Source organism: Ambystoma mexicanum, chromosome 9 (genome assembly GCF_040938575.1).
Source record: "Ambystoma mexicanum isolate Mex_15411 chromosome 9, UKY_AmexF1_1, whole genome shotgun sequence".
Taxonomy (NCBI): Eukaryota; Metazoa; Chordata; class Amphibia; order Caudata; family Ambystomatidae; genus Ambystoma; species Ambystoma mexicanum.
In genome coordinates this window covers 561,612,721-561,638,025 of record NC_090931.1, presented here as the reverse complement: position 1 = coordinate 561,638,025, position 25,305 = coordinate 561,612,721, and the positions used below count along the sequence as shown (strand labels likewise).

General features: G+C 47.5%; 24 non-coding genes across 24 annotated transcripts; all 24 read right to left on the bottom strand.

Moving 5' to 3' along the window:
* Nucleotides 1-778: 778 nt before the first annotated feature.
* LOC138491041 (small nucleolar RNA U3) lies at nt 779-996 on the bottom strand. The gene has a single exon (XR_011275916.1). It is a non-coding gene; the product is annotated as a small nucleolar RNA U3 (small nucleolar RNA).
* Nucleotides 997-1,819: 823 nt separating this feature from the next.
* Nucleotides 1,820-2,037, bottom strand: LOC138491040 (small nucleolar RNA U3). Its single transcript, XR_011275915.1, has one exon. It is a non-coding gene; the product is annotated as a small nucleolar RNA U3 (small nucleolar RNA).
* Nucleotides 2,038-2,861: 824 nt separating this feature from the next.
* On the bottom strand, nt 2,862-3,079 carry LOC138490274 (small nucleolar RNA U3). The gene has a single exon (XR_011275318.1). It is a non-coding gene; the product is annotated as a small nucleolar RNA U3 (small nucleolar RNA).
* An 823-nt stretch (nt 3,080-3,902) lies between these two features.
* Nucleotides 3,903-4,120, bottom strand: LOC138491039 (small nucleolar RNA U3). The gene has a single exon (XR_011275914.1). It is a non-coding gene; the product is annotated as a small nucleolar RNA U3 (small nucleolar RNA).
* An 835-nt stretch (nt 4,121-4,955) lies between these two features.
* Nucleotides 4,956-5,173, bottom strand: LOC138490686 (small nucleolar RNA U3). Its single transcript, XR_011275604.1, has one exon. It is a non-coding gene; the product is annotated as a small nucleolar RNA U3 (small nucleolar RNA).
* An 823-nt stretch (nt 5,174-5,996) lies between these two features.
* On the bottom strand, nt 5,997-6,214 carry LOC138491038 (small nucleolar RNA U3). Its single transcript, XR_011275913.1, has one exon. It is a non-coding gene; the product is annotated as a small nucleolar RNA U3 (small nucleolar RNA).
* Nucleotides 6,215-7,049: 835 nt separating this feature from the next.
* LOC138491037 (small nucleolar RNA U3) lies at nt 7,050-7,267 on the bottom strand. The gene has a single exon (XR_011275912.1). It is a non-coding gene; the product is annotated as a small nucleolar RNA U3 (small nucleolar RNA).
* Nucleotides 7,268-8,102: 835 nt separating this feature from the next.
* LOC138491036 (small nucleolar RNA U3) lies at nt 8,103-8,320 on the bottom strand. The gene has a single exon (XR_011275911.1). It is a non-coding gene; the product is annotated as a small nucleolar RNA U3 (small nucleolar RNA).
* Nucleotides 8,321-9,155: 835 nt separating this feature from the next.
* Nucleotides 9,156-9,373, bottom strand: LOC138491035 (small nucleolar RNA U3). Its single transcript, XR_011275910.1, has one exon. It is a non-coding gene; the product is annotated as a small nucleolar RNA U3 (small nucleolar RNA).
* Nucleotides 9,374-10,196: 823 nt separating this feature from the next.
* Nucleotides 10,197-10,414, bottom strand: LOC138491034 (small nucleolar RNA U3). The gene has a single exon (XR_011275909.1). It is a non-coding gene; the product is annotated as a small nucleolar RNA U3 (small nucleolar RNA).
* Nucleotides 10,415-11,238: 824 nt separating this feature from the next.
* On the bottom strand, nt 11,239-11,456 carry LOC138490205 (small nucleolar RNA U3). The gene has a single exon (XR_011275257.1). It is a non-coding gene; the product is annotated as a small nucleolar RNA U3 (small nucleolar RNA).
* Nucleotides 11,457-12,277: 821 nt separating this feature from the next.
* On the bottom strand, nt 12,278-12,495 carry LOC138491033 (small nucleolar RNA U3). Its single transcript, XR_011275908.1, has one exon. It is a non-coding gene; the product is annotated as a small nucleolar RNA U3 (small nucleolar RNA).
* Nucleotides 12,496-13,330: 835 nt separating this feature from the next.
* LOC138491031 (small nucleolar RNA U3) lies at nt 13,331-13,548 on the bottom strand. Its single transcript, XR_011275907.1, has one exon. It is a non-coding gene; the product is annotated as a small nucleolar RNA U3 (small nucleolar RNA).
* Nucleotides 13,549-14,383: 835 nt separating this feature from the next.
* LOC138491029 (small nucleolar RNA U3) lies at nt 14,384-14,601 on the bottom strand. The gene has a single exon (XR_011275905.1). It is a non-coding gene; the product is annotated as a small nucleolar RNA U3 (small nucleolar RNA).
* An 824-nt stretch (nt 14,602-15,425) lies between these two features.
* On the bottom strand, nt 15,426-15,643 carry LOC138490204 (small nucleolar RNA U3). Its single transcript, XR_011275256.1, has one exon. It is a non-coding gene; the product is annotated as a small nucleolar RNA U3 (small nucleolar RNA).
* Nucleotides 15,644-16,466: 823 nt separating this feature from the next.
* Nucleotides 16,467-16,674, bottom strand: LOC138490423 (small nucleolar RNA U3). The gene has a single exon (XR_011275453.1). It is a non-coding gene; the product is annotated as a small nucleolar RNA U3 (small nucleolar RNA).
* An 823-nt stretch (nt 16,675-17,497) lies between these two features.
* Nucleotides 17,498-17,715, bottom strand: LOC138491028 (small nucleolar RNA U3). The gene has a single exon (XR_011275904.1). It is a non-coding gene; the product is annotated as a small nucleolar RNA U3 (small nucleolar RNA).
* An 824-nt stretch (nt 17,716-18,539) lies between these two features.
* LOC138490203 (small nucleolar RNA U3) lies at nt 18,540-18,757 on the bottom strand. Its single transcript, XR_011275255.1, has one exon. It is a non-coding gene; the product is annotated as a small nucleolar RNA U3 (small nucleolar RNA).
* Nucleotides 18,758-19,578: 821 nt separating this feature from the next.
* LOC138491027 (small nucleolar RNA U3) lies at nt 19,579-19,796 on the bottom strand. The gene has a single exon (XR_011275903.1). It is a non-coding gene; the product is annotated as a small nucleolar RNA U3 (small nucleolar RNA).
* An 835-nt stretch (nt 19,797-20,631) lies between these two features.
* LOC138491026 (small nucleolar RNA U3) lies at nt 20,632-20,849 on the bottom strand. Its single transcript, XR_011275902.1, has one exon. It is a non-coding gene; the product is annotated as a small nucleolar RNA U3 (small nucleolar RNA).
* An 835-nt stretch (nt 20,850-21,684) lies between these two features.
* Nucleotides 21,685-21,902, bottom strand: LOC138491025 (small nucleolar RNA U3). Its single transcript, XR_011275901.1, has one exon. It is a non-coding gene; the product is annotated as a small nucleolar RNA U3 (small nucleolar RNA).
* An 823-nt stretch (nt 21,903-22,725) lies between these two features.
* On the bottom strand, nt 22,726-22,943 carry LOC138491023 (small nucleolar RNA U3). Its single transcript, XR_011275900.1, has one exon. It is a non-coding gene; the product is annotated as a small nucleolar RNA U3 (small nucleolar RNA).
* An 824-nt stretch (nt 22,944-23,767) lies between these two features.
* Nucleotides 23,768-23,985, bottom strand: LOC138490202 (small nucleolar RNA U3). The gene has a single exon (XR_011275254.1). It is a non-coding gene; the product is annotated as a small nucleolar RNA U3 (small nucleolar RNA).
* An 823-nt stretch (nt 23,986-24,808) lies between these two features.
* On the bottom strand, nt 24,809-25,016 carry LOC138490422 (small nucleolar RNA U3). The gene has a single exon (XR_011275452.1). It is a non-coding gene; the product is annotated as a small nucleolar RNA U3 (small nucleolar RNA).
* Nucleotides 25,017-25,305: the final 289 nt, after the last annotated feature.

Here is a 25,305-nt window from a genome sequence, read left to right as displayed (position 1 = left end):
GTGGGAAAGCGTCTATCGTCCCAAAGGCAACAAAAAGCCCCTCCATTTCTGCATAGGAAAACCTTTCCCGCAACACCATAGAAAACATTTCCTATCCATAGCGTTGGCAAAAGATGACAAAAATGCCTGTACTTTGTAAATTTACATATTGAAGACCAGCAGCCAATAAAATTCGTCAGTGTGGATGACAGAGACAAGGGGCTCCCATGGCCCAGCCAAGGCTGGCCTCAGTAAACAGAGTGGCCATATTACGATGGCAATGAGTGTTATTCAATATCTGGGAAGCTTTGCAGTGGAATTCGAGCAAGCATAAGTGGGAGGCAACGTGAACAATGGCGGTGTGACTTTTATGAGAACGTAATGCATGTGATGGAAGGGTATTGCGCGCATTGGCCAGACAAGCATTTGAGTCGGACCTGAAAAGTACCCAGCTGAATAGGCAGATTCAAATCCCCCAAAAGGGCAGTACAGTGTTGTTTTCACAGAAGCACGAGGATTGCGCCAGATGGAAAACAGTGGCAAATCAGAATGGCTTAACCTTTGTGAAATGGAAGTAGGCCAGCATGCAACAGCCGGAACTTGTCGCTTGGGTCCCCCAGGGCAGCGCACAAAAGGGCCCACGGCCAATTGTGTTTACCGGGGCGACGCAAGGTGTTTGGTCCATGTGGAGATTTGCACAGCTAACAAATCAGAACCCACATAATCGACAGCACAGACACCAAGCAACCCTAAGAACAGGGGAGCTGTCTCTATTTTTCACCAGAATAATAAGCAGCTAACCACTCAGTTTGTGTTCCCTTCCTCCAACCCTCCTGAAAGGGAGAGAGGAACGGTCATCAATAGCAGACAGCAGCTGCATAAATGCAACACTGTCCACTTGCTTCACGCTCAGAAGAGAACACTTCAACTCTTCCTCGTGGTTAGCGAAGACCAGACACTTTCGAACACATTTCCTCAGTTAAGAACTATAGAAATGATCCCTGAAAGTATAGTCTTAATAGCACAAAGGGCAGCCCAGGCAGGTGGAAGAAGCTGCCACCCATCTCACTTAGGGTGGGAAAGCGTCTATCGTCCCAAAGGCAACAAAAAGCCCCTCCATTTCTGCATAGGAAAACCTTTCCCGCAACACCATAGAAAACATTTCCTATCCATAGCGTTGGCAAAAGATGACAAAAATGCCTGTACTTTGTAAATTTACATATTGAAGACCAGCAGCCAATAAAATTCGTCAGTGTGGATGACAGAGACAAGGGGCTCCCATGGCCCAGCCAAGGCTGGCCTCAGTAAACAGAGTGGCCATATTACGATGGCAATGAGTGTTATTCAATATCTGGGAAGCTTTGCAGTGGAATTCGAGCAAGCATAAGTGGGAGGCAACGTGAACAATGGCGGTGTGACTTTTATGAGAACGTAATGCATGTGATGGAAGGGTATTGCGCGCATTGGCCAGACAAGCATTTGAGTCGGACCTGAAAAGTACCCAGCTGAATAGGCAGATTCAAAGGCAGTACAGTGTTGTTTTCACAGAAGCACGAGGATTGCGCCAGATGAAAAACAGTGGCAAATCAGAATGGCTTAACCTTTGTGAAATGGAAGTAGGCCAGCATGCAACAGCCGGAACTTGTCGCTTGGGTCCCCCAGGGCAGCGCACAAAAGGGCCCACGGCAATTGTGTTTACCGGGGCGACGCAAGGTGTTTGGTCCATGTGGAGATTTGCACAGCTAACAAATCAGAACCCACATAATCGACAGCACAGACACCAAGCAACCCTAAGAACAGGGGAGCTGTCTCTATTTTTCACCAGAATAATAAGCAGCTAACCACTCAGTTTGTGTTCCCTTCCTCCAACCCTCCTGAAAGGGAGAGAGGAACGGTCATCAATAGCAGACAGCAGCTGCATAAATGCAACACTGTCCACTTGCTTCACGCTCAGAAGAGAACACTTCAACTCTTCCTCGTGGTTAGCGAAGACCAGACACTTTCGAACACATTTCCTCAGTTAAGAACTATAGAAATGATCCCTGAAAGTATAGTCTTAATAGCACAAAGGGCAGCCCAGGCAGGTGGAAGAAGCTGCCACCCATCTCACTTAGGGTGGGAAAGCGTCTATCGTCCCAAATGCAACAAAAAGCCCCTCCATTTCTGCATAGGAAAACCTTTCCCGCAACACCATAGAAAACATTTCCTATCCATAGCGTTGGCAAAAGATGACAAAAATGCCTGTACTTTGTAAATTTACATATTGAAGACCAGCAGCCAATAAAATTCGTCAGTGTGGATGACAGAGACAAGGGGCTCCCATGGCCCAGCCAAGGCTGGCCTCAGTAAACAGAGTGGCCATATTACGATGGCAATGAGTGTTATTCAATATCTGGGAAGCTTTGCAGTGGAATTCGAGCAAGCATAAGTGGGAGGCAACGTGAACAATGGCGGTGTGACTTTTATGAGAACGTAATGCATGTGATGGAAGGGTATTGCGCGCATTGGCCAGACAAGCATTTGAGTCGGACCTGAAAAGTACCCAGCTGAATAGGCAGATTCAAAGGCAGTACAGTGTTGTTTTCACAGAAGCACGAGGATTGCGCCAGATGGAAAACAGTGGCAAATCAGAATGGCTTAACCTTTGTGAAATGGAAGTAGGCCAGCATGCAACAGCCGGAACTTGTCGCTTGGGTCCCCCAGGGCAGCGCACAAAAGGGCCCATGGCCAATTGTGTTTACCGGGGCGACGCAAGGTGTTTGGTCCATGTGGAGATTTGCACAGCTAACAAATCAGAACCCACATAATCGACAGCACAGACACCAAGCAACCCTAAGAACAGGGGAGCTGTCTCTATTTTTCACCAGAATAATAAGCAGCTAACCACTCAGTTTGTGTTCCCTTCCTCCAACCCTCCTGAAAGGGAGAGAGGAACGGTCATCAATAGCAGACAGCAGCTGCATAAATGCAACACTGTCCACTTGCTTCACGCTCAGAAGAGAACACTTCAACTCTTCCTCGTGGTTAGCGAAGACCAAACACTTTCGAACACATTTCCTCAGTTAAGAACTATAGAAATGATCCCTGAAAGTATAGTCTTAATAGCACAAAGGGCAGCCCAGGCAGGTGGAAGAAGCTGCCACCCATCTCACTTAGGGTGTGAAAGCGTCTATCGTCCCAAAGGCAACAAAAAGCCCCTCCATTTCTGCATAGGAAAACCTTTCCCGCAACACCATAGAAAACATTTCCTATCCATAGCGTTGGCAAAAGATGACAAAAATGCCTGTACTTTGTAAATTTACATATTGAAGACCAGCAGCCAATAAAATTCGTCAGTGTGGATGACAGAGACAAGGGGCTCCCATGGCCCAGCCAAGGCTGGCCTCAGTAAACAGAGTGGCCATATTACGATGGCAATGAGTGTTATTCAATATCTGGGAAGCTTTGCAGTGGAATTCGAGCAAGCATAAGTGGGAGGCAACGTGAACAATGGCGGTGTGACTTTTATGAGAACGTAATGCATGTGATGGAAGGGTATTGCGCGCATTGGCCAGACAAGCATTTGAGTCGGACCTGAAAAGTACCCAGCTGAATAGGCAGATTCAAAGGCAGTACAGTGTTGTTTTCACAGAAGCACGAGGATTGCGCCAGATGAAAAACAGTGGCAAATCAGAATGGCTTAACCTTTGTGAAATGGAAGTAGGCCAGCATGCAACAGCCGGAACTTGTCGCTTGGGTCCCCCAGGGCAGCGCACAAAAGGGCCCACGGCAATTGTGTTTACCGGGGCGACGCAAGGTGTTTGGTCCATGTGGAGATTTGCACAGCTAACAAATCAGAACCCACATAATCGACAGCACAGACACCAAGCAACCCTAAGAACAGGGGAGCTGTCTCTATTTTTCACCAGAATAATAAGCAGCTAACCACTCAGTTTGTGTTCCCTTCCTCCAACCCTCCTGAAAGGGAGAGAGGAACGGTCATCAATAGCAGACAGCAGCTGCATAAATGCAACACTGTCCACTTGCTTCACGCTCAGAAGAGAACACTTCAACTCTTCCTCGTGGTTAGCGAAGACCAGACACTTTCGAACACATTTCCTCAGTTAAGAACTATAGAAATGATCCCTGAAAGTATAGTCTTAATAGCACAAAGGGCAGCCCAGGCAGGTGGAAGAAGCTGCCACCCATCTCACTTAGGGTGGGAAAGCGTCTATCGTCCCAAATGCAACAAAAAGCCCCTCCATTTCTGCATAGGAAAACCTTTCCCGCAACACCATAGAAAACATTTCCTATCCATAGCGTTGGCAAAAGATGACAAAAATGCCTGTACTTTGTAAATTTACATATTGAAGACCAGCAGCCAATAAAATTCGTCAGTGTGGATGACAGAGACAAGGGGCTCCCATGGCCCAGCCAAGGCTGGCCTCAGTAAACAGAGTGGCCATATTACGATGGCAATGAGTGTTATTCAATATCTGGGAAGCTTTGCAGTGGAATTCGAGCAAGCATAAGTGGGAGGCAACGTGAACAATGGCGGTGTGACTTTTATGAGAACGTAATGCATGTGATGGAAGGGTATTGCGCGCATTGGCCAGACAAGCATTTGAGTCGGACCTGAAAAGTACCCAGCTGAATAGGCAGATTCAAATCCCCCAAAGGGGCAGTACAGTGTTGTTTTCACAGAAGCACGAGGATTGCGCCAGATGGAAAACAGTGGCAAATCAGAATGGCTTAACCTTTGTGAAATGGAAGTAGGCCAGCATGCAACAGCCGGAACTTGTCGCTTGGGTCCCCCAGGGCAGCGCACAAAAGGGCCCACGGCCAATTGTGTTTACCGGGGCGACGCAAGGTGTTTGGTCCATGTGGAGATTTGCACAGCTAACAAATCAGAACCCACATAATCGACAGCACAGACACCAAGCAACCCTAAGAACAGGGGAGCTGTCTCTATTTTTCACCAGAATAATAAGCAGCTAACCACTCAGTTTGTGTTCCCTTCCTCCAACCCTCCTGAAAGGGAGAGAGGAACGGTCATCAATAGCAGACAGCAGCTGCATAAATGCAACACTGTTCACTTGCTTCACGCTCAGAAGAGAACACTTCAACTCTTCCTCGTGGTTAGCGAAGACCAGACACTTTCGAACACATTTCCTCAGTTAAGAACTATAGAAATGATCCCTGAAAGTATAGTCTTAATAGCACAAAGGGCAGCCCAGGCAGGTGGAAGAAGCTGCCACCCATCTCACTTAGGGTGGGAAAGCGTCTATCGTCCCAAAGGCAACAAAAAGCCCCTCCATTTCTGCATAGGAAAACCTTTCCCGCAACACCATAGAAAACATTTCCTATCCATAGCGTTGGCAAAAGATGACAAAAATGCCTGTACTTTGTAAATTTACATATTGAAGACCAGCAGCCAATAAAATTCGTCAGTGTGGATGACAGAGACAAGGGGCTCCCATGGCCCAGCCAAGGCTGGCCTCAGTAAACAGAGTGGCCATATTACGATGGCAATGAGTGTTATTCAATATCTGGGAAGCTTTGCAGTGGAATTCGAGCAAGCATAAGTGGGAGGCAACGTGAACAATGGCGGTGTGACTTTTATGAGAACGTAATGCATGTGATGGAAGGGTATTGCGCGCATTGGCCAGACAAGCATTTGAGTCGGACCTGAAAAGTACCCAGCTGAATAGGCAGATTCAAAGGCAGTACAGTGTTGTTTTCACAGAAGCACGAGGATTGCGCCAGTTGAAAAACAGTGGCAAATCAGAATGGCTTAACCTTTGTGAAATGGAAGTAGGCCAGCATGCAACAGCCGGAACTTGTCGCTTGGGTCCCCCAGGGCAGCGCACAAAAGGGCCCACGGCAATTGTGTTTACCGGGGCGACGCAAGGTGTTTGGTCCATGTGGAGATTTGCACAGCTAACAAATCAGAACCCACATAATCGACAGCACAGACACCAAGCAACCCTAAGAACAGGGGAGCTGTCTCTATTTTTCACCAGAATAATAAGCAGCTAACCACTCAGTTTGTGTTCCCTTCCTCCAACCCTCCTGAAAGGGAGAGAGGAACGGTCATCAATAGCAGACAGCAGCTGCATAAATGCAACACTGTCCACTTGCTTCACGCTCAGAAGAGAACACTTCAACTCTTCCTCGTGGTTAGCGAAGACCAGACACTTTCGAACACATTTCCTCAGTTAAGAACTATAGAAATGATCCCTGAAAGTATAGTCTTAATAGCACAAAGGGCAGCCCAGGCAGGTGGAAGAAGCTGCCACCCATCTCACTTAGGGTGGGAAAGCGTCTATCGTCCCAAAGGCAACAAAAAGCCCCTCCATTTCTGCATAGGAAAACCTTTCCCGCAACACCATAGAAAACATTTCCTATCCATAGCGTTGGCAAAAGATGACAAAAATGCCTGTACTTTGTAAATTTACATATTGAAGACCAGCAGCCAATAAAATTCGTCAGTGTGGATGACAGAGACAAGGGGCTCCCATGGCCCAGCCAAGGCTGGCCTCAGTAAACAGAGTGGCCATATTACGATGGCAATGAGTGTTATTCAATATCTGGGAAGCTTTGCAGTGGAATTCAAGCAAGCATAAGTGGGAGGCAACGTGAACAATGGCGGTGTGACTTTTATGAGAACGTAATGCATGTGATGGAAGGGTATTGCGCGCATTGGCCAGACAAGCATTTGAGTCGGACCTGAAAAGTACCCAGCTGAATAGGCAGATTCAAATCCCCCAAAGGGGCAGTACAGTGTTGTTTTCACAGAAGCACGAGGATTGCGCCAGATGGAAAACAGTGGCAAATCAGAATGGCTTAACCTTTGTGAAATGGAAGTAGGCCAGCATGCAACAGCCGGAACTTGTCGCTTGGGTCCCCCAGGGCAGCGCACAAAAGGGCCCACGGCCAATTGTGTTTACCGGGGCGACGCAAGGTGTTTGGTCCATGTGGAGATTTGCACAGCTAACAAATCAGAACCCACATAATCGACAGCACAGACACCAAGCAACCCTAAGAACAGGGGAGCTGTCTCTATTTTTCACCAGAATAATAAGCAGCTAACCACTCAGTTTGTGTTCCCTTCCTCCAACCCTCCTGAAAGGGAGAGAGGAACGGTCATCAATAGCAGACAGCAGCTGCATAAATGCAACACTGTCCACTTGCTTCACGCTCAGAAGAGAACACTTCAACTCTTCCTCGTGGTTAGCGAAGACCAGACACTTTCGAACACATTTCCTCAGTTAAGAACTATAGAAATGATCCCTGAAAGTATAGTCTTAATAGCACAAAGGGCAGCCCAGGCAGGTGGAAGAAGCTGCCACCCATCTCACTTAGGGTGGGAAAGCGTCTATCGTCCCAAAGGCAACAAAAAGCCCCTCCATTTCTGCATAGGAAAACCTTTCCCGCAACCCCATAGAAAACCTTTCCTTTCCATAGCGTTGGCAAAAGATGACAAAAATGCCTGTACTTTGTAAATTTACATATTGAAGACCAGCAGCCAATAAAATTCGTCAGTGTGGATGACAGAGACAAGGGGCTCCCATGGCCCAGCCAAGGCTGGCCTCAGTAAACAGAGTGGCCATATTACGATGGCAATGAGTGTTATTCAATATCTGGGAAGCTTTGCAGTGGAATTCGAGCAAGCATAAGTGGGAGGCAACGTTAACAATGGCGGTGTGACTTTTATGAGAACGTAATGCATGTGATGGAAGGGTATTGCGCGCATTGGCCAGACAAGCATTTGAGTCGGACCTGAAAAGTACCCAGCTGAATAGGCAGATTCAAATCCCCCAAAGGGGCAGTACAGTGTTGTTTTCACAGAAGCACGAGGATTGCGCCAGATGGAAAACAGTGGCAAATCAGAATGGCTTAACCTTTGTGAAATGGAAGTAGGCCAGCATGCAACAGCCGGAACTTGTCGCTTGGGTCCCCCAGGGCAGCGCACAAAAGGGCCCACGGCCAATTGTGTTTACCGGGGCGACACAAGGTGTTTGGTCCATGTGGAGATTTGCACAGCTAACAAATCAGAACCCACATAATCGACAGCACAGACACCAAGCAACCCTAAGAACAGGGGAGCTGTCTCTATTTTTCACCAGAATAATAAGCAGCTAACCACTCAGTTTGTGTTCCCTTCCTCCAACCCTCCTGAAAGGGAGAGAGGAACGGTCATCAATAGCAGACAGCAGCTGCATAAATGCAACACTGTCCACTTGCTTCACGCTCAGAAGAGAACACTTCAACTCTTCCTCGTGGTTAGCGAAGACCAGACACTTTCGAACACATTTCCTCAGTTAAGAACTATAGAAATGATCCCTGAAAGTATAGTCTTAATAGCACAAAGGGCAGCCCAGGCAGGTGGAAGAAGCTGCCACCCATCTCACTTAGGGTGGGAAAGCGTCTATCGTCCCAAAGGCAACAAAAAGCCCCTCCATTTCTGCATAGGAAAACCTTTCCCGCAACACCATAGAAAACATTTCCTATCCATAGCGTTGGCAAAAGATGACAAAAATGCCTGTACTTTGTAAATTTACATATTGAAGACCAGCAGCCAATAAAATTCGTCAGTGTGGATGACAGAGACAAGGGGCTCCCATGGCCCAGCCAAGGCTGGCCTCAGTAAACAGAGTGGCCATATTACGATGGCAATGAGTGTTATTCAATATCTGGGAAGCTTTGCAGTGGAATTCGAGCAAGCATAAGTGGGAGGCAACGTGAACAATGGCGGTGTGACTTTTATGAGAACGTAATGCATGTGATGGAAGGGTATTGCGCGCATTGGCCAGACAAGCATTTGAGTCGGACCTGAAAAGTACCCAGCTGAATAGGCAGATTCAAATCCCCCAAAAGGGCAGTACAGTGTTGTTTTCACAGAAGCACGAGGATTGCGCCAGATGGAAAACAGTGGCAAATCAGAATGGCTTAACCTTTGTGAAATGGAAGTAGGCCAGCATGCAACAGCCGGAACTTGTCGCTTGGGTCCCCCAGGGCAGCGCACAAAAGGGCCCACGGCCAATTGTGTTTACCGGGGCGACGCAAGGTGTTTGGTCCATGTGGAGATTTGCACAGCTAACAAATCAGAACCCACATAATCGACAGCACAGACACCAAGCAACCCTAAGAACAGGGGAGCTGTCTCTATTTTTCACCAGAATAATAAGCAGCTAACCACTCAGTTTGTGTTCCCTTCCTCCAACCCTCCTGAAAGGGAGAGAGGAACGGTCATCAATAGCAGACAGCAGCTGCATAAATGCAACACTGTCCACTTGCTTCACGCTCAGAAGAGAACACTTCAACTCTTCCTCGTGGTTAGCGAAGACCAGACACTTTCGAACACATTTCCTCAGTTAAGAACTATAGAAATGATCCCTGAAAGTATAGTCTTAATAGCACAAAGGGCAGCCCAGGCAGGTGGAAGAAGCTGCCACCCATCTCACTTAGGGTGGGAAAGCGTCTATCGTCCCAAAGGCAACAAAAAGCCCCTCCATTTCTGCATAGGAAAACCTTTCCCGCAACACCATAGAAAACATTTCCTATCCATAGCGTTGGCAAAAGATGACAAAAATGCCTGTACTTTGTAAATTTACATATTGAAGACCAGCAGCCAATAAAATTCGTCAGTGTGGATGACAGAGACAAGGGGCTCCCATGGCCCAGCCAAGGCTGGCCTCAGTAAACAGAGTGGCCATATTACGATGGCAATGAGTGTTATTCAATATCTGGGAAGCTTTGCAGTGGAATTCGAGCAAGCATAAGTGGGAGGCAACGTGAACAATGGCGGTGTGACTTTTATGAGAACGTAATGCATGTGATGGAAGGGTATTGCGCGCATTGGCCAGACAAGCATTTGAGTCGGACCTGAAAAGTACCCAGCTGAATAGGCAGATTCAAAGGCAGTACAGTGTTGTTTTCACAGAAGCACGAGGATTGCGCCAGATGAAAAACAGTGGCAAATCAGAATGGCTTAACCTTTGTGAAATGGAAGTAGGCCAGCATGCAACAGCCGGAACTTGTCGCTTGGGTCCCCCAGGGCAGCGCACAAAAGGGCCCACGGCAATTGTGTTTACCGGGGCGACGCAAGGTGTTTGGTCCATGTGGAGATTTGCACAGCTAACAAATCAGAACCCACATAATCGACAGCACAGACACCAAGCAACCCTAAGAACAGGGGAGCTGTCTCTATTTTTCACCAGAATAATAAGCAGCTAACCACTCAGTTTGTGTTCCCTTCCTCCAACCCTCCTGAAAGGGAGAGAGGAACGGTCATCAATAGCAGACAGCAGCTGCATAAATGCAACACTGTCCACTTGCTTCACGCTCAGAAGAGAACACTTCAACTCTTCCTCGTGGTTAGCGAAGACCAGACACTTTCGAACACATTTCCTCAGTTAAGAACTATAGAAATGATCCCTGAAAGTATAGTCTTAATAGCACAAAGGGCAGCCCAGGCAGGTGGAAGAAGCTGCCACCCATCTCACTTAGGGTGGGAAAGCGTCTATCGTCCCAAATGCAACAAAAAGCCCCTCCATTTCTGCATAGGAAAACCTTTCCCGCAACACCATAGAAAACATTTCCTATCCATAGCGTTGGCAAAAGATGACAAAAATGCCTGTACTTTGTAAATTTACATATTGAAGACCAGCAGCCAATAAAATTCGTCAGTGTGGATGACAGAGACAAGGGGCTCCCATGGCCCAGCCAAGGCTGGCCTCAGTAAACAGAGTGGCCATATTACGATGGCAATGAGTGTTATTCAATATCTGGGAAGCTTTGCAGTGGAATTCGAGCAAGCATAAGTGGGAGGCAACGTGAACAATGGCGGTGTGACTTTTATGAGAACGTAATGCATGTGATGGAAGGGTATTGCGCGCATTGGCCAGACAAGCATTTGAGTCGGACCTGAAAAGTACCCAGCTGAATAGGCAGATTCAAAGGCAGTACAGTGTTGTTTTCACAGAAGCACGAGGATTGCGCCAGATGGAAAACAGTGGCAAATCAGAATGGCTTAACCTTTGTGAAATGGAAGTAGGCCAGCATGCAACAGCCGGAACTTGTCGCTTGGGTCCCCCAGGGCAGCGCACAAAAGGGCCCATGGCCAATTGTGTTTACCGGGGCGACGCAAGGTGTTTGGTCCATGTGGAGATTTGCACAGCTAACAAATCAGAACCCACATAATCGACAGCACAGACACCAAGCAACCCTAAGAACAGGGGAGCTGTCTCTATTTTTCACCAGAATAATAAGCAGCTAACCACTCAGTTTGTGTTCCCTTCCTCCAACCCTCCTGAAAGGGAGAGAGGAACGGTCATCAATAGCAGACAGCAGCTGCATAAATGCAACACTGTCCACTTGCTTCACGCTCAGAAGAGAACACTTCAACTCTTCCTCGTGGTTAGCGAAGACCAGACACTTTCGAACACATTTCCTCAGTTAAGCACTATAGAAATGATCCCTGAAAGTATAGTCTTAATAGCACAAAGGGCAGCCCAGGCAGGTGGAAGAAGCTGCCACCCATCTCACTTAGGGTGTGAAAGCGTCTATCGTCCCAAAGGCAACAAAAAGCCCCTCCATTTCTGCATAGGAAAACCTTTCCCGCAACACCATAGAAAACATTTCCTATCCATAGCGTTGGCAAAAGATGACAAAAATGCCTGTACTTTGTAAATTTACATATTGAAGACCAGCAGCCAATAAAATTCGTCAGTGTGGATGACAGAGACAAGGGGCTCCCATGGCCCAGCCAAGGCTGGCCTCAGTAAACAGAGTGGCCATATTACGATGGCAATGAGTGTTATTCAATATCTGGGAAGCTTTGCAGTGGAATTCGAGCAAGCATAAGTGGGAGGCAACGTGAACAATGGCGGTGTGACTTTTATGAGAACGTAATGCATGTGATGGAAGGGTATTGCGCGCATTGGCCAGACAAGCATTTGAGTCGGACCTGAAAAGTACCCAGCTGAATAGGCAGATTCAAAGGCAGTACAGTGTTGTTTTCACAGAAGCACGAGGATTGCGCCAGATGAAACAGTGGCAAATCAGAATGGCTTAACCTTTGTGAAATGGAAGTAGGCCAGCATGCAACAGCCGGAACTTGTCGCTTGGGTCCCCCAGGGCAGCGCACAAAAGGGCCCACGGCAATTGTGTTTACCGGGGCGACGCAAGGTGTTTGGTCCATGTGGAGATTTGCACAGCTAACAAATCAGAACCCACATAATCGACAGCACAGACACCAAGCAACCCTAAGAACAGGGGAGCTGTCTCTATTTTTCACCAGAATAATAAGCAGCTAACCACTCAGTTTGTGTTCCCTTCCTCCAACCCTCCTGAAAGGGAGAGAGGAACGGTCATCAATAGCAGACAGCAGCTGCATAAATGCAACACTGTCCACTTGCTTCACGCTCAGAAGAGAACACTTCAACTCTTCCTCGTGGTTAGCGAAGACCAGACACTTTCGAACACATTTCCTCAGTTAAGAACTATAGAAATGATCCCTGAAAGTATAGTCTTAATAGCACAAAGGGCAGCCCAGGCAGGTGGAAGAAGCTGCCACCCATCTCACTTAGGGTGGGAAAGCGTCTATCGTCCCAAAGGCAACAAAAAGCCCCTCCATTTCTGCATAGGAAAACCTTTCCCGCAACCCCATAGAAAACCTTTCCTTTCCATAGCGTTGGCAAAAGATGACAAAAATGCCTGTACTTTGTAAATTTACATATTGAAGACCAGCAGCCAATAAAATTCGTCAGTGTGGATGACAGAGACAAGGGGCTCCCATGGCCCAGCCAAGGCTGGCCTCAGTAAACAGAGTGGCCATATTACGATGGCAATGAGTGTTATTCAATATCTGGGAAGCTTTGCAGTGGAATTCGAGCAAGCATAAGTGGGAGGCAACGTTAACAATGGCGGTGTGACTTTTATGAGAACGTAATGCATGTGATGGAAGGGTATTGCGCGCATTGGCCAGACAAGCATTTGAGTCGGACCTGAAAAGTACCCAGCTGAATAGGCAGATTCAAATCCCCCAAAGGGGCAGTACAGTGTTGTTTTCACAGAAGCACGAGGATTGCGCCAGATGGAAAACAGTGGCAAATCAGAATGGCTTAACCTTTGTGAAATGGAAGTAGGCCAGCATGCAACAGCCGGAACTTGTCGCTTGGGTCCCCCAGGGCAGCGCACAAAAGGGCCCACGGCCAATTGTGTTTACCGGGGCGACACAAGGTGTTTGGTCCATGTGGAGATTTGCACAGCTAACAAATCAGAACCCACATAATCGACAGCACAGACACCAAGCAACCCTAAGAACAGGGGAGCTGTCTCTATTTTTCACCAGAATAATAAGCAGCTAACCACTCAGTTTGTGTTCCCTTCCTCCAACCCTCCTGAAAGGGAGAGAGGAACGGTCATCAATAGCAGACAGCAGCTGCATAAATGCAACACTGTCCACTTGCTTCACGCTCAGAAGAGAACACTTCAACTCTTCCTCGTGGTTAGCGAAGACCAGACACTTTCGAACACATTTCCTCAGTTAAGAACTATAGAAATGATCCCTGAAAGTATAGTCTTAATAGCACAAAGGGCAGCCCAGGCAGGTGGAAGAAGCTGCCACCCATCTCACTTAGGGTGGGAAAGCGTCTATCGTCCCAAAGGCAACAAAAAGCCCCTCCATTTCTGCATAGGAAAACCTTTCCCGCAACACCATAGAAAACATTTCCTATCCATAGCGTTGGCAAAAGATGACAAAAATGCCTGTACTTTGTAAATTTACATATTGAAGACCAGCAGCCAATAAAATTCGTCAGTGTGGATGACAGAGACAAGGGGCTCCCATGGCCCAGCCAAGGCTGGCCTCAGTAAACAGAGTGGCCATATTACGATGGCAATGAGTGTTATTCAATATCTGGGAAGCTTTGCAGTGGAATTCGAGCAAGCATAAGTGGGAGGCAACGTGAACAATGGCGGTGTGACTTTTATGAGAACGTAATGCATGTGATGGAAGGGTATTGCGCGCATTGGCCAGACAAGCATTTGAGTCGGACCTGAAAAGTACCCAGCTGAATAGGCAGATTCAAATCCCCCAAAAGGGCAGTACAGTGTTGTTTTCACAGAAGCACGAGGATTGCGCCAGATGGAAAACAGTGGCAAATCAGAATGGCTTAACCTTTGTGAAATGGAAGTAGGCCAGCATGCAACAGCCGGAACTTGTCGCTTGGGTCCCCCAGGGCAGCGCACAAAAGGGCCCACGGCCAATTGTGTTTACCGGGGCGACGCAAGGTGTTTGGTCCATGTGGAGATTTGCACAGCTAACAAATCAGAACCCACATAATCGACAGCACAGACACCAAGCAACCCTAAGAACAGGGGAGCTGTCTCTATTTTTCACCAGAATAATAAGCAGCTAACCACTCAGTTTGTGTTCCCTTCCTCCAACCCTCCTGAAAGGGAGAGAGGAACGGTCATCAATAGCAGACAGCAGCTGCATAAATGCAACACTGTCCACTTGCTTCACGCTCAGAAGAGAACACTTCAACTCTTCCTCGTGGTTAGCGAAGACCAGACACTTTCGAACACATTTCCTCAGTTAAGAACTATAGAAATGATCCCTGAAAGTATAGTCTTAATAGCACAAAGGGCAGCCCAGGCAGGTGGAAGAAGCTGCCACCCATCTCACTTAGGGTGGGAAAGCGTCTATCGTCCCAAATGCAACAAAAAGCCCCTCCATTTCTGCATAGGAAAACCTTTCCCGCAACACCATAGAAAACATTTCCTATCCATAGCGTTGGCAAAAGATGACAAAAATGCCTGTACTTTGTAAATTTACATATTGAAGACCAGCAGCCAATAAAATTCGTCAGTGTGGATGACAGAGACAAGGGGCTCCCATGGCCCAGCCAAGGCTGGCCTCAGTAAACAGAGTGGCCATATTACGATGGCAATGAGTGTTATTCAATATCTGGGAAGCTTTGCAGTGGAATTCGAGCAAGCATAAGTGGGAGGCAACGTGAACAATGGCGGTGTGACTTTTATGAGAACGTAATGCATGTGATGGAAGGGTATTGCGCGCATTGGCCAGACAAGCATTTGAGTCGGACCTGAAAAGTACCCAGCTGAATAGGCAGATTCAAAGGCAGTACAGTGTTGTTTTCACAGAAGCACGAGGATTGCGCCAGATGGAAAACAGTGGCAAATCAGAATGGCTTAACCTTTGTGAAATGGAAGTAGGCCAGCATGCAACAGCCGGAACTTGTCGCTTGGGTCCCCCAGGGCAGCGCACAAAAGGGCCCATGGCCAATTGTGTTTACCGGGGCGACGCAAGGTGTTTGGTCCATGTGGAGATTTGCACAGCTAACAAATCAGAACCCACATAATCGACAGCACAGACACCAAGCAACCCTAAGAACAGGGGAGCTGTCTCTATTTTTCACCAGAATAATAAGCAGCTAACCACTCAGTTTGTGTTCCCTTCCTCCAACCCTCCTGAAAGGGAGAGAGGAACGGTCATCAATAGCAGACAGCAGCTGCATAAATGCAACACTGTCCACTTGCTTCACGCTCAGAAGAGAACACTTCAACTCTTCCTCGTGGTTAGCGAAGACCAGACACTTTCGAACACATTTCCTCAGTTAAGCACTATAGAAATGATCCCTGAAAGTATAGTCTTAATAGCACAAAGGGCAGCCCAGGCAGGTGGAAGAAGCTGCCACCCATCTCACTTAGGGTGTGAAAGCGTCTATCGTCCCAAAGGCAACAAAAAGCCCCTCCATTTCTGCATAGGAAAACCTTTCCCGCAACACCATAGAAAACATTTCCTATCCATAGCGTTGGCAAAAGATGACAAAAATGCCTGTACTTTGTAAATTTACATATTGAAGACCAGCAGCCAATAAAATTCGTCAGTGTGGATGACAGAGACAAGGGGCTCCCATGGCCCAGCCAAGGCTGGCCTCAGTAAACAGAGTGGCCATATTACGATGGCAATGAGTGTTATTCAATATCTGGGAAGCTTTGCAGTGGAATTCGAGCAAGCATAAGTGGGAGGCAACGTGAACAATGGCGGTGTGACTTTTATGAGAACGTAATGCATGTGATGGAAGGGTATTGCGCGCATTGGCCAGACAAGCATTTGAGTCGGACCTGAAAAGTACCCAGCTGAATAGGCAGATTCAAAGGCAGTACAGTGTTGTTTTCACAGAAGCACGAGGATTGCGCCAGATGAAAAACAGTGGCAAATCAGAATGGCTTAACCTTTGTGAAATGGAAGTAGGCCAGCATGCAACAGCCGGAACTTGTCGCTTGGGTCCCCCAGGGCAGCGCACAAAAGGGCCCACGGCAATTGTGTTTACCGGGGCGACGCAAGGTGTTTGGTCCATGTGGAGATTTGCACAGCTAACAAATCAGAACCCACATAATCGACAGCACAGACACCAAGCAACCCTAAGAACAGGGGAGCTGTCTCTATTTTTCACCAGAATAATAAGCAGCTAACCACTCAGTTTGTGTTCCCTTCCTCCAACCCTCCTGAAAGGGAGAGAGGAACGGTCATCAATAGCAGACAGCAGCTGCATAAATGCAACACTGTCCACTTGCTTCACGCTCAGAAGAGAACACTTCAACTCTTCCTCGTGGTTAGCCACTTTCGAACACATTTCCTCAGTTAAGAACTATAGAAATGATCCCTGAAAGTATAGTCTTAATAGCACAAAGGGCAGCCCAGGCAGGTGGAAGAAGCTGCCACCCATCTCACTTAGGGTGGGAAAGCGTCTATCGTCCCAAAGGCAACAAAAAGCCCCTCCATTTCTGCATAGGAAAACCTTTCCCGCAACACCATAGAAAACATTTCCTATCCATAGCGTTGGCAAAAGATGACAAAAATGCCTGTACTTTGTAAATTTACATATTGAAGACCAGCAGCCAATAAAATTCGTCAGTGTGGATGACAGAGACAAGGGGCTCCCATGGCCCAGCCAAGGCTGGCCTCAGTAAACAGAGTGGCCATATTACGATGGCAATGAGTGTTATTCAATATCTGGGAAGCTTTGCAGTGGAATTCGAGCAAGCATAAGTGGGAGGCAACGTGAACAATGGCGGTGTGACTTTTATGAGAACGTAATGCATGTGATGGAAGGGTATTGCGCGCATTGGCCAGACAAGCATTTGAGTCGGACCTGAAAAGTACCCAGCTGAATAGGCAGATTCAAAGGCAGTACAGTGTTGTTTTCACAGAAGCACAAGGATTGCGCCAGATGAAAAACAGTGGCAAATCAGAATGGCTTAACCTTTGTGAAATGGAAGTAGGCCAGCATGCAACAGCCGGAACTTGTCGCTTGGGTCCCCCAGGGCAGCGCACAAAAGGGCCCACGGCAATTGTGTTTACCGGGGCGACGCAAGGTGTTTGGTCCATGTGGAGATTTGCACAGCTAACAAATCAGAACCCACATAATCGACAGCACAGACACCAAGCAACCCTAAGAACAGGGGAGCTGTCTCTATTTTTCACCAGAATAATAAGCAGCTAACCACTCAGTTTGTGTTCCCTTCCTCCAACCCTCCTGAAAGGGAGAGAGGAACGGTCATCAATAGCAGACAGCAGCTGCATAAATGCAACACTGTCCACTTGCTTCACGCTCAGAAGAGAACACTTCAACTCTTCCTCGTGGTTAGCGAAGACCAGACACTTTCGAACACATTTCCTCAGTTAAGAACTATAGAAATGATCCCTGAAAGTATAGTCTTAATAGCACAAAGGGCAGCCCAGGCAGGTGGAAGAAGCTGCCACCCATCTCACTTAGGGTGGGAAAGCGTCTATCGTCCCAAATGCAACAAAAAGCCCCTCCATTTCTGCATAGGAAAACCTTTCCCGCAACACCATAGAAAACATTTCCTATCCATAGCGTTGGCAAAAGATGACAAAAATGCCTGTACTTTGTAAATTTACATATTGAAGACCAGCAGCCAATAAAATTCGTCAGTGTGGATGACAGAGACAAGGGGCTCCCATGGCCCAGCCAAGGCTGGCCTCAGTAAACAGAGTGGCCATATTACGATGGCAATGAGTGTTATTCAATATCTGGGAAGCTTTGCAGTGGAATTCGAGCAAGCATAAGTGGGAGGCAACGTGAACAATGGCGGTGTGACTTTTATGAGAACGTAATGCATGTGATGGAAGGGTATTGCGCGCATTGGCCAGACAAGCATTTGAGTCGGACCTGAAAAGTACCCAGCTGAATAGGCAGATTCAAAGGCAGTACAGTGTTGTTTTCACAGAAGCACGAGGATTGCGCCAGATGGAAAACAGTGGCAAATCAGAATGGCTTAACCTTTGTGAAATGGAAGTAGGCCAGCATGCAACAGCCGGAACTTGTCGCTTGGGTCCCCCAGGGCAGCGCACAAAAGGGCCCATGGCCAATTGTGTTTACCGGGGCGACGCAAGGTGTTTGGTCCATGTGGAGATTTGCACAGCTAACAAATCAGAACCCACATAATCGACAGCACAGACACCAAGCAACCCTAAGAACAGGGGAGCTGTCTCTATTTTTCACCAGAATAATAAGCAGCTAACCACTCAGTTTGTGTTCCCTTCCTCCAACCCTCCTGAAAGGGAGAGAGGAACGGTCATCAATAGCAGACAGCAGCTGCATAAATGCAACACTGTCCACTTGCTTCACGCTCAGAAGAGAACACTTCAACTCTTCCTCGTGGTTAGCGAAGACCAGACACTTTCGAACACATTTCCTCAGTTAAGCACTATAGAAATGATCCCTGAAAGTATAGTCTTAATAGCACAAAGGGCAGCCCAGGCAGGTGGAAGAAGCTGCCACCCATCTCACTTAGGGTGTGAAAGCGTCTATCGTCCCAAAGGCAACAAAAAGCCCCTCCATTTCTGCATAGGAAAACCTTTCCCGCAACACCATAGAAAACATTTCCTATCCATAGCGTTGGCAAAAGATGACAAAAATGCCTGTACTTTGTAAATTTACATATTGAAGACCAGCAGCCAATAAAATTCGTCAGTGTGGATGACAGAGACAAGGGGCTCCCATGGCCCAGCCAAGGCTGGCCTCAGTAAACAGAGTGGCCATATTACGATGGCAATGAGTGTTATTCAATATCTGGGAAGCTTTGCAGTGGAATTCGAGCAAGCATAAGTGGGAGGCAACGTGAACAATGGCGGTGTGACTTTTATGAGAACGTAATGCATGTGATGGAAGGGTATTGCGCGCATTGGCCAGACAAGCATTTGAGTCGGACCTGAAAAGTACCCAGCTGAATAGGCAGATTCAAAGGCAGTACAGTGTTGTTTTCACAGAAGCACGAGGATTGCGCCAGATGAAACAGTGGCAAATCAGAATGGCTTAACCTTTGTGAAATGGAAGTAGGCCAGCATGCAACAGCCGGAACTTGTCGCTTGGGTCCCCCAGGGCAGCGCACAAAAGGGCCCACGGCAATTGTGTTTACCGGGGCGACGCAAGGTGTTTGGTCCATGTGGAGATTTGCACAGCTAACAAATCAGAACCCACATAATCGACAGCACAGACACCAAGCAACCCTAAGAACAGGGGAGCTGTCTCTATTTTTCACCAGAATAATAAGCAGCTAACCACTCAGTTTGTGTTCCCTTCCTCCAACCCTCCTGAAAGGGAGAGAGGAACGGTCATCAATAGCAGACAGCAGCTGCATAAATGCAACACTGTCCACTTGCTTCACGCTCAGAAGAGAACACTTCAACTCTTCCTCGTGGTTAGCGAAGACCAGACACTTTCGAACACATTTCCTCAGTTAAGAACTATAGAAATGATCCCTGAAAGTATAGTCTTAATAGCACAAAGGGCAGCCCAGGCAGGTGGAAGAAGCTGCCACCCATCTCACTTAGGGTGGGAAAGCGTCTATCGTCCCAAAGGCAACAAAAAGCCCCTCCATTTCTGCATAGGAAAACCTTTCCCGCAACCCCATAGAAAACCTTTCCTTTCCATAGCGTTGGCAAAAGATGACAAAAATGCCTGTACTTTGTAAATTTACATATTGAAGACCAGCAGCCAATAAAATTCGTCAGTGTGGATGACAGAGACAAGGGGCTCCCATGGCCCAGCCAAGGCTGGCCTCAGTAAACAGAGTGGCCATATTACGATGGCAATGAGTGTTATTCAATATCTGGGAAGCTTTGCAGTGGAATTCGAGCAAGCATAAGTGGGAGGCAACGTTAACAATGGCGGTGTGACTTTTATGAGAACGTAATGCATGTGATGGAAGGGTATTGCGCGCATTGGCCAGACAAGCATTTGAGTCGGACCTGAAAAGTACCCAGCTGAATAGGCAGATTCAAATCCCCCAAAGGGGCAGTACAGTGTTGTTTTCACAGAAGCACGAGGATTGCGCCAGATGGAAAACAGTGGCAAATCAGAATGGCTTAACCTTTGTGAAATGGAAGTAGGCCAGCATGCAACAGCCGGAACTTGTCGCTTGGGTCCCCCAGGGCAGCGCACAAAAGGGCCCACGGCCAATTGTGTTTACCGGGGCGACACAAGGTGTTTGGTCCATGTGGAGATTTGCACAGCTAACAAATCAGAACCCACATAATCGACAGCACAGACACCAAGCAACCCTAAGAACAGGGGAGCTGTCTCTATTTTTCACCAGAATAATAAGCAGCTAACCACTCAGTTTGTGTTCCCTTCCTCCAACCCTCCTGAAAGGGAGAGAGGAACGGTCATCAATAGCAGACAGCAGCTGCATAAATGCAACACTGTCCACTTGCTTCACGCTCAGAAGAGAACACTTCAACTCTTCCTCGTGGTTAGCGAAGACCAGACACTTTCGAACACATTTCCTCAGTTAAGAACTATAGAAATGATCCCTGAAAGTATAGTCTTAATAGCACAAAGGGCAGCCCAGGCAGGTGGAAGAAGCTGCCACCCATCTCACTTAGGGTGGGAAAGCGTCTATCGTCCCAAAGGCAACAAAAAGCCCCTCCATTTCTGCATAGGAAAACCTTTCCCGCAACACCATAGAAAACATTTCCTATCCATAGCGTTGGCAAAAGATGACAAAAATGCCTGTACTTTGTAAATTTACATATTGAAGACCAGCAGCCAATAAAATTCGTCAGTGTGGATGACAGAGACAAGGGGCTCCCATGGCCCAGCCAAGGCTGGCCTCAGTAAACAGAGTGGCCATATTACGATGGCAATGAGTGTTATTCAATATCTGGGAAGCTTTGCAGTGGAATTCGAGCAAGCATAAGTGGGAGGCAACGTGAACAATGGCGGTGTGACTTTTATGAGAACGTAATGCATGTGATGGAAGGGTATTGCGCGCATTGGCCAGACAAGCATTTGAGTCGGACCTGAAAAGTACCCAGCTGAATAGGCAGATTCAAATCCCCCAAAAGGGCAGTACAGTGTTGTTTTCACAGAAGCACGAGGATTGCGCCAGATGGAAAACAGTGGCAAATCAGAATGGCTTAACCTTTGTGAAATGGAAGTAGGCCAGCATGCAACAGCCGGAACTTGTCGCTTGGGTCCCCCAGGGCAGCGCACAAAAGGGCCCACGGCCAATTGTGTTTACCGGGGCGACGCAAGGTGTTTGGTCCATGTGGAGATTTGCACAGCTAACAAATCAGAACCCACATAATCGACAGCACAGACACCAAGCAACCCTAAGAACAGGGGAGCTGTCTCTATTTTTCACCAGAATAATAAGCAGCTAACCACTCAGTTTGTGTTCCCTTCCTCCAACCCTCCTGAAAGGGAGAGAGGAACGGTCATCAATAGCAGACAGCAGCTGCATAAATGCAACACTGTCCACTTGCTTCACGCTCAGAAGAGAACACTTCAACTCTTCCTCGTGGTTAGCGAAGACCAGACACTTTCGAACACATTTCCTCAGTTAAGAACTATAGAAATGATCCCTGAAAGTATAGTCTTAATAACACAAAGGGCAGCCCAGGCAGGTGGAAGAAGCTGCCACCCATCTCACTTAGGGTGGGAAAGCGTCTATCGTCCCAAAGGCAACAAAAAGCCCCTCCATTTCTGCATAGGAAAACCTTTCCCGCAACACCATAGAAAACATTTCCTATCCATAGCGTTGGCAAAAGATGACAAAAATGCCTGTACTTTGTAAATTTACATATTGAAGACCAGCAGCCAATAAAATTCGTCAGTGTGGATGACAGAGACAAGGGGCTCCCATGGCCCAGCCAAGGCTGGCCTCAGTAAACAGAGTGGCCATATTACGATGGCAATGAGTGTTATTCAATATCTGGGAAGCTTTGCAGTGGAATTCGAGCAAGCATAAGTGGGAGGCAACGTGAACAATGGCGGTGTGACTTTTATGAGAACGTAATGCATGTGATGGAAGGGTATTGCGCGCATTGGCCAGACAAGCATTTGAGTCGGACCTGAAAAGTACCCAGCTGAATAGGCAGATTCAAAGGCAGTACAGTGTTGTTTTCACAGAAGCACGAGGATTGCGCCAGATGAAAAACAGTGGCAAATCAGAATGGCTTAACCTTTGTGAAATGGAAGTAGGCCAGCATGCAACAGCCGGAACTTGTCGCTTGGGTCCCCCAGGGCAGCGCACAAAAGGGCCCACGGCAATTGTGTTTACCGGGGCGACGCAAGGTGTTTGGTCCATGTGGAGATTTGCACAGCTAACAAATCAGAACCCACATAATCGACAGCACAGACACCAAGCAACCCTAAGAACAGGGGAGCTGTCTCTATTTTTCACCAGAATAATAAGCAGCTAACCACTCAGTTTGTGTTCCCTTCCTCCAACCCTCCTGAAAGGGAGAGAGGAACGGTCATCAATAGCAGACAGCAGCTGCATAAATGCAACACTGTCCACTTGCTTCACGCTCAGAAGAGAACACTTCAACTCTTCCTCGTGGTTAGCGAAGACCAGACACTTTCGAACACATTTCCTCAGTTAAGAACTATAGAAATGATCCCTGAAAGTATAGTCTTAATAGCACAAAGGGCAGCCCAGGCAGGTGGAAGAAGCTGCCACCCATCTCACTTAGGGTGGGAAAGCGTCTATCGTCCCAAATGCAACAAAAAGCCCCTCCATTTCTGCATAGGAAAACCTTTCCCGCAACACCATAGAAAACATTTCCTATCCATAGCGTTGGCAAAAGATGACAAAAATGCCTGTACTTTGTAAATTTACATATTGAAGACCAGCAGCCAATAAAATTCGTCAGTGTGGATGACAGAGACAAGGGGCTCCCATGGCCCAGCCAAGGCTGGCCTCAGTAAACAGAGTGGCCATATTACGATGGCAATGAGTGTTATTCAATATCTGGGAAGCTTTGCAGTGGAATTCGAGCAAGCATAAGTGGGAGGCAACGTGAACAATGGCGGTGTGACTTTTATGAGAACGTAATGCATGTGATGGAAGGGTATTGCGCGCATTGGCCAGACAAGCATTTGAGTCGGACCTGAAAAGTACCCAGCTGAATAGGCAGATTCAAAGGCAGTACAGTGTTGTTTTCACAGAAGCACGAGGATTGCGCCAGATGGAAAACAGTGGCAAATCAGAATGGCTTAACCTTTGTGAAATGGAAGTAGGCCAGCATGCAACAGCCGGAACTTGTCGCTTGGGTCCCCCAGGGCAGCGCACAAAAGGGCCCATGGCCAATTGTGTTTACCGGGGCGACGCAAGGTGTTTGGTCCATGTGGAGATTTGCACAGCTAACAAATCAGAACCCACATAATCGACAGCACAGACACCAAGCAACCCTAAGAACAGGGGAGCTGTCTCTATTTTTCACCAGAATAATAAGCAGCTAACCACTCAGTTTGTGTTCCCTTCCTCCAACCCTCCTGAAAGGGAGAGAGGAACGGTCATCAATAGCAGACAGCAGCTGCATAAATGCAACACTGTCCACTTGCTTCACGCTCAGAAGAGAACACTTCAACTCTTCCTCGTGGTTAGCGAAGACCAGACACTTTCGAACACATTTCCTCAGTTAAGCACTATAGAAATGATCCCTGAAAGTATAGTCTTAATAGCACAAAGGGCAGCCCAGGCAGGTGGAAGAAGCTGCCACCCATCTCACTTAGGGTGTGAAAGCGTCTATCGTCCCAAAGGCAACAAAAAGCCCCTCCATTTCTGCATAGGAAAACCTTTCCCGCAACACCATAGAAAACATTTCCTATCCATAGCGTTGGCAAAAGATGACAAAAATGCCTGTACTTTGTAAATTTACATATTGAAGACCAGCAGCCAATAAAATTCGTCAGTGTGGATGACAGAGACAAGGGGCTCCCATGGCCCAGCCAAGGCTGGCCTCAGTAAACAGAGTGGCCATATTACGATGGCAATGAGTGTTATTCAATATCTGGGAAGCTTTGCAGTGGAATTCGAGCAAGCATAAGTGGGAGGCAACGTGAACAATGGCGGTGTGACTTTTATGAGAACGTAATGCATGTGATGGAAGGGTATTGCGCGCATTGGCCAGACAAGCATTTGAGTCGGACCTGAAAAGTACCCAGCTGAATAGGCAGATTCAAAGGCAGTACAGTGTTGTTTTCACAGAAGCACGAGGATTGCGCCAGATGAAAAACAGTGGCAAATCAGAATGGCTTAACCTTTGTGAAATGGAAGTAGGCCAGCATGCAACAGCCGGAACTTGTCGCTTGGGTCCCCCAGGGCAGCGCACAAAAGGGCCCACGGCAATTGTGTTTACCGGGGCGACGCAAGGTGTTTGGTCCATGTGGAGATTTGCACAGCTAACAAATCAGAACCCACATAATCGACAGCACAGACACCAAGCAACCCTAAGAACAGGGGAGCTGTCTCTATTTTTCACCAGAATAATAAGCAGCTAACCACTCAGTTTGTGTTCCCTTCCTCCAACCCTCCTGAAAGGGAGAGAGGAACGGTCATCAATAGCAGACAGCAGCTGCATAAATGCAACACTGTCCACTTGCTTCACGCTCAGAAGAGAACACTTCAACTCTTCCTCGTGGTTAGCCACTTTCGAACACATTTCCTCAGTTAAGAACTATAGAAATGATCCCTGAAAGTATAGTCTTAATAGCACAAAGGGCAGCCCAGGCAGGTGGAAGAAGCTGCCACCCATCTCACTTAGGGTGGGAAAGCGTCTATCGTCCCAAAGGCAACAAAAAGCCCCTCCATTTCTGCATAGGAAAACCTTTCCCGCAACACCATAGAAAACATTTCCTATCCATAGCGTTGGCAAAAGATGACAAAAATGCCTGTACTTTGTAAATTTACATATTGAAGACCAGCAGCCAATAAAATTCGTCAGTGTGGATGACAGAGACAAGGGGCTCCCATGGCCCAGCCAAGGCTGGCCTCAGT